Below are 6,329 nucleotides of genomic sequence, written 5' to 3'. Positions count from 1 at the left end.
TAACATGGTTTGTAAAGTTTAAGTTTTTTATTTATGTTTAACTTAGACTTATAACCCAAGATTAGATTTTGTGAGTTAGTGAAATTATTAATTAACTTAGACTAGTGTTTGTGCAATAGACCTCTAATGTTTTAATGTGCGATAAATATGTTTAATGGAGCTTGATCAAGGGAAGTCCTTGTCGCAGCTAAGCAAGGGTGAGAAGTCAATCGAGCGACTAGTCCTAACTACGGTTAGGCAAGGGAAGTCCTAGTTGTGGCTAGGCAAGAAAAATCTCAGTAGATTGTGGAAGCCAAGTAGAAGGATTTGATAGGTCTGGAGGATCCGATATTAAATCAATAGTGGGTTGATCTAATACTGAGTCTTGGTGAGTGAAGCCAGGTAGAGAAGATCCTAGGGGGAAGTAAACTTAGGTCTTGGTGAGTGAAGCCAGGTGGAGAAAATAATAGAGGGGTGTAACTCTAGGTTCTGGTGACTGAAGCCTGTTGGCACAGCGGTGGGGCCGGCGCAACATATGAAAATAAAAATAAAACCTTTCCCCTCTTTCCAACCAAGATTAGTAGCAATATCACAATTAAAATAAACTGAAATGAACAACTAATTAAAAAGAAAAGAGGCAAACAAATTTGACATGGTTACAACCTAAGTAGTTGTTAATCCAAGGCGGTTGCAAAGCTCTACTTGAAATATTTCCTTCTTTGTAGGCAGAGAAGCCTCTTACACTCTTTGAAAAGCTCAAAAAATCTCTAGGAAATGATTACAGTAGTTGTTCTAAAGTTTTTCTATCTTTCCTAGGTCTAGGGGTCCTTTTACAGTCCCTGAAAAATTTTATCTACTGCTTGAGGGCGCCTCCAGTGAGGCAGCAGATAAAGCTGTATCTGCTGTCAAATGACTACAAAGATTGGATTGAGAGCGCCTTCCCTAAGCATGGAGGGCGCCTCCCATACTTATGGAGGGCGCCCTTTGCCTGCAGCATATAAATAGCTCCAAGCCTTCCTTTGGATCTTCCGCTGCTCCGTTCGCCTGGGTGATTGTGGCCAACCGGAATAGGGCTCACCCGAATTTAATTTTTGGCCTTCTCCTCGACCAGGCTTCTGCTTCGGCTTCTCTTCCCTTGAACGTCGTGTACGTTCTTCTTGTCCACCGGTGTACTCTTTCGCAACCCTTTCGTCCCTCGAATGCACCAAGCCTATCGGCTCCCTTCCCATGCCATCCTTCTCGCTAGTTGCATCTTCCGCTTGACTTCCTATGCTCCTAAGCTAACCAGGGATCAAAACCAAATAGGACTCAACCTAACTTGGTTGATCACATCAAAACAACCACGGGGCCAACAATCTTCCCCTTTTTGATGTGCATCAACCCAAGTTCAGGTTAGGGTAATAACAGACAAAAAAATATTTTAAGTATAAAGTTTGCAATAAAAGAAATTGCAACACTAAGTAAAAGATAAACTTATTTGAACTCAGAATTTGAAAAAATTCTAACTCCCCGTACTCCCCCTCAACTTGTACATTTTCCTCCCCCATTGATCACATCAAAAAAATAATATGTAAATTTAACTTTTTAGGGAAAAAACTTGATTTAATAAAAACAAGTAAAATAAAAATAATTTCAAATTTATGGATTTTTCCAAAAATTGACAAACATTGAAAGTAATTATCTTAATTAATTTCACAAGCTTATCAGTTTGTCAATTAAATATATAATCAATAATCAGCTTCCAAGCTGTGACAAGATACTAGGCATTCTTAGTTATTGGATTATCAACCACTTCTAGACAAAACCTTTTAAAGAATTTAAACATTTAATCTTTTCTGAAAGCCTTAGAAAAATGTTTAATCTAAGCAAGACTTTGGAACCCAATATAGGTTCTTTCCTATTGGGTTAACTAAAAATTTGGGGGGTACATATTCTCTGAGAATTTTTCTAAGTTGACCATGGTGATGTCTAATATACTAATTTAATTTACCATAAATTTTAAGTTTTGATTTTTGAAAGTTATTCAAGCATGCATGGTCATTTTTTAATTTTTCAATTTCTATTTTCAATTTTTCATTTTCTACACTTAAATTGTTAAATAACTCTAAGGGACATGTCTTTGCTAAGTTTAATTTCAACTCAACATTTTATTTTTCTAATTTGACTAAATCTTTAGAAAGAATCTTAATAAACTAAAAGGACTGCTTGGGAGATAAAGTACGTACCTCACTTACCTCAATTTCGGATGCTCCCCCTTCATCGCTGCTTTCTTTCGATGTTCCTCCCCCTTCATCTATTCTTATCTCTGAGCTAGTCTCATCCTCTTCTTGGTTGATTGCTGTTAGAGAAAGTCCGGTATAGGCTTTGACTTCAGATTCAGAGGATGATGATTCATCCCATGTGATCTTCAGACTCTTGCATTTGGAGGATGTTGGTCTTTGGGACTTTTCTTTCTCTCTGTCCCTTTTCTTCAATTTTGGCCAGTCATCCTTGATGTGCTCTTCTTTATTGCAGTTATAGCATCGGACATTCCTTTTTCTTCGGTAATCCCTCTTTGTCTACGATTTAAACTTATTAGACTGAATAAATTTATTAAATTTTCTTACCAAAAGGGCTGCTTCATTTTCATCAATTGATTCTTCGGAGTCTGAATCATTGGTTCTTGCTTTCAGGGCAACGTTCTGACTTGGTCCTTTCCTTTGTCTTATGCATCGAGATTCATGTAATTTGAAAGTAGAGAAAAGAATTTCTAAAGTACTTACCTCAAGATCCTTGGATATATAGTAGGAGTCTACTATAGTTGTCCATTCAGATGTTCTTGGGAATGCATTTAAAGCATACCTTTGTGCATCCCGATTTGTTACCATTTCTCCGAGGTTTGTTCATCCGGTGATCAACTCCTTGATTCTTCCATGTAGTTGTGCTACTGACTCTCCTTCTTCCATCCGGAGGTTCGTCAGTTGATTCCAGAGCGCGTCCTGTCTCACAAGCTTTGTTTTGGAAGTTCCTTCATGTAGTTCCAGGAACTTCTCCCAAAGTTTCTTTGCTGAGTCATAGCTACTGATTCGATTGACCTCCTGGAGGGGGGGGGGGGGGGGGGGGGAACGTTGAGTATATGGGATTCTTCTTTACCGTTCGCCACGAAGTCAGCTTGCTCTTTCTTCGTTCACTGATATTCTTCTTTATCTTTTGTAACTATAAAATCATATTTATTATTAAAAGAATTTCAAAATCTGTTTTGAAGAATACCTCCATTCAGAGTTTCCATTGTACGAAATCTCCTTCTAACTTTGGTGAATGAATGCTTGTACCGACCATCGTCTTGATCTTGATGCTTCAGTCGGTGGTTAGTCCTTCTGAGGTGGTTGGGCTCTGATACCACTTGTTGGCATAGCGACGGATCCGGTGAGAGGGTGCAACGTCTGTAAACAAAAATAAAACCTTTCCCTTCTTTCCAACCAAGATTAGTAGCAATATTACAATTAAAATAAATTGAAATGAACAACTAATAAAAAAAAAAAGAGGCAAATAGATTTGACTTGGTTACAACCTAGGTGGTTGTTAATCCAAGACGGTTGCAAAGCTCTACTAGAAATATCTCTTTCTCTATAGGAAGATAAGCCTCTTACACTCTTTGAAAAGCTCAGAAAATCTCTAGGAAATGATTACAGTAGTTGTTGTATCTTTCCTACGTCCAGGGGTCCTTTTATAGTCCCTGAAAAATCTTATCTACTGCTTGAGGGTGCCTCCAAGGGGCTTGGAGGGGCCCTCCAGTGAGGCAGCAGATAAAGCTTTATATGCTGCCAAAAGGCTACAAAGACTGGGTTGAGGGTGCCTTCCATAAGCATGGAGGGCGCCTCCCATACCTTATGGAGGGCGCCTCCCATCCTTTATGGAAGGTGCCCTCTGCCTGCAGCATATAAATAGCTCCAAGCCTTCCTTTGGATCTTCCGCTGCTCTCTTAGCCTGGTTGATTGTGTCCAACTGGAATAGGGCTCACCCAAACCCAATTTCTGACCTTCTCCTCGAGTAGCCTTCCGCTCCAACTTCTCATCCCTTGAACGTCACATCTATTCTTCTCATCCATCAGTGTACTGTTCTGTAGCCCTTTTGTCCCTCGGATACACTGAGCCCGTCAGCTCTCTTCCCGTGCCATCCTTCTCGCTAGCTACATCTTTTGCTCAACTTCCTATGCTCATAAGCTCCTGCACACTTAGACACAGGGATCAAAACAAAATAGGACCCAACCTAACTTAGTTGATCATATCAAAACAACCACAGGATCCAACAAAGCCAGTTAGAGAAAATCCTAAGGGGAGGTAACCTTAAGTAATTAGAAGTCTTGGAGGAGTCAACTCCAAGCAAGGTTTATTGGATGGTTTTTTGTCGACCGTGCACGGTCGACTAGACCAGTGGATCTTTGTAAATCTAAGTTTAGTTTTACCATACTATTATGCATTACTATTATTGTTGTTGGCTAATCTAGTATGGCAAGAAGTCTTAGTGAATCAGGGGATCAGATATTGAGCATAGAAAGTCTAAATAGATATGGAGGACCAAATGTTTGGCAGGTAGGTTGAGATAATCAACTGGAGTGGAGCGACATGGAGGTTGTGTTCCATGAAGGGACAAACCCTAGGTCACTAATCCAACTAAAAAAACATGCAAATTTCCAAGTTGAGATCAAGATAGATATTACTGTCTATTACTCATGCATCATTTCTATGTGCTAACTTTGTATTGCAAGAATATTTATTACATACTGTGCATCTAACTCTATTTTACAAAATCCAGGTGGATCAATCAACTAAATAGAAGGATCGGTCGACTGAACCAAGTTGACACTGTTGGATCATGAGTTTCGCTAGAGGGGGGGTGAATAGCGATAAAAACTTTCATAGAGAGTTAAGCAACGGAAAAAGAATAAGCAAGAGAAGAGCAAGGCTAACACAAATTATTTTTACTTGGTTCGGAGCCTGTGTCGACTCCTACTCCAAGGCCCGCACGCAAGGGTGCTTTCGATGGGCAATTCACTAGCAATTCGAAAAACTTGATTACAAATTAATTACAGGAATGCTAATGAAAATAACAACAATATCGACAAAATAAAGAAAAGAAGAGCGCGTGGTTAGAGTTGTTGGTGCAATATTCCCTATGTCAACCTAGAGTTGTTGGTGCAATATTCCCTAGGTCAAGGTTGACCTGTTTGAGCTTGAATTGGGTCATGCTCGAGTCTTGATGTTTGGGTTTCGATGTTTGACAATACATGTAGACAACACATGGAGATTGCAGGTACGAGTGTTCATGTGGGGAGATTGTGAAGGAGAGTCAAGTAGGTCAAGGTTGACTGGATACTTGACTGGAAAATCCTGGTGAGTGAAACCAGGTGAAAGTCCTAGTGAGTGAAGCTAGGCAGAAGGAAAATCCAGGTGAGTGAAGCTAGGTGAAAGTCCTAGTGAGTGAAGCTAGGCAGTTGAAAATCCTGGTGAGTGAAGCTAGGTGAAAGACCTAGTGAGTGAAGCTAGGCAGTATAGGATGTCCTGGTGAGTGAAGCCAGGCACAGGAAATTCAGATGAATCAAGGTTGATCAGACATTTGGTGTTGGGAAGTCCAAGTAGGTCAAAGAGTTTAACCGGATACTTGGCACAAGGAAATCCATATGGGTCAAAGAGATTGACTGGACACTTGGTAAGGGAGTCCTAGCAGGTTAAGGGTGACGGATGCTAGGCATGATGAACCAACAAGTCATGGTTGACCGGATGTTGGTGTAGGGGAATTTGGACTTATTTTTGGGCAAAAATAGGAGCTGAATCGATCAGCCGATCGATTGTCTCATGCCCAATCGATCGGTTGATCGATTGGATGAGTCCCTACAACAATCCTTCTCCCAATCGATTAGTGGATCGATTGGGAAGAAGTTTCATGCAAACAGAGAGCCTCCCAATCGATCGACTGATCGATTGGGAGCCTCTAATCGATCAGGCGATCGATTGGGAGCTGCTACTTCTCGCGATAAGCCCTGGATCGATCGACCGATCGATCCAGGCAATTACCGAAAGCACAGAGGCACTCTGGATCGATCGACCAATCGATCCAAAGCCTCCCCAATCGATTGGGAGTAAATCCAATCGATTGGGATTTGACCGTTGGCGTAGGATATAGCTGTTGGGGAGCATTTCCCATTGTAGTGCTAACTCAATTCTTCTTCACGCGACACTGCGATCCTCTCCAGCTCTCTTCGCCAGATCTTGAGGGTTCTTGGAGGCTAGTGCTGGTGCACGTCCGAGTTAAGAAGCGAACTTTAACAAGAAGAAGAAGAAGCTAGGGTTAGGGTTTCTTGTGCATATCTT

The sequence above is a fragment of the Zingiber officinale genome, chromosome 5A, assembly GCF_018446385.1.
Source record: "Zingiber officinale cultivar Zhangliang chromosome 5A, Zo_v1.1, whole genome shotgun sequence".
Taxonomy (NCBI): Eukaryota; Viridiplantae; Streptophyta; class Magnoliopsida; order Zingiberales; family Zingiberaceae; genus Zingiber; species Zingiber officinale.
Note: the sequence above shows the minus strand (reverse complement) of the source record.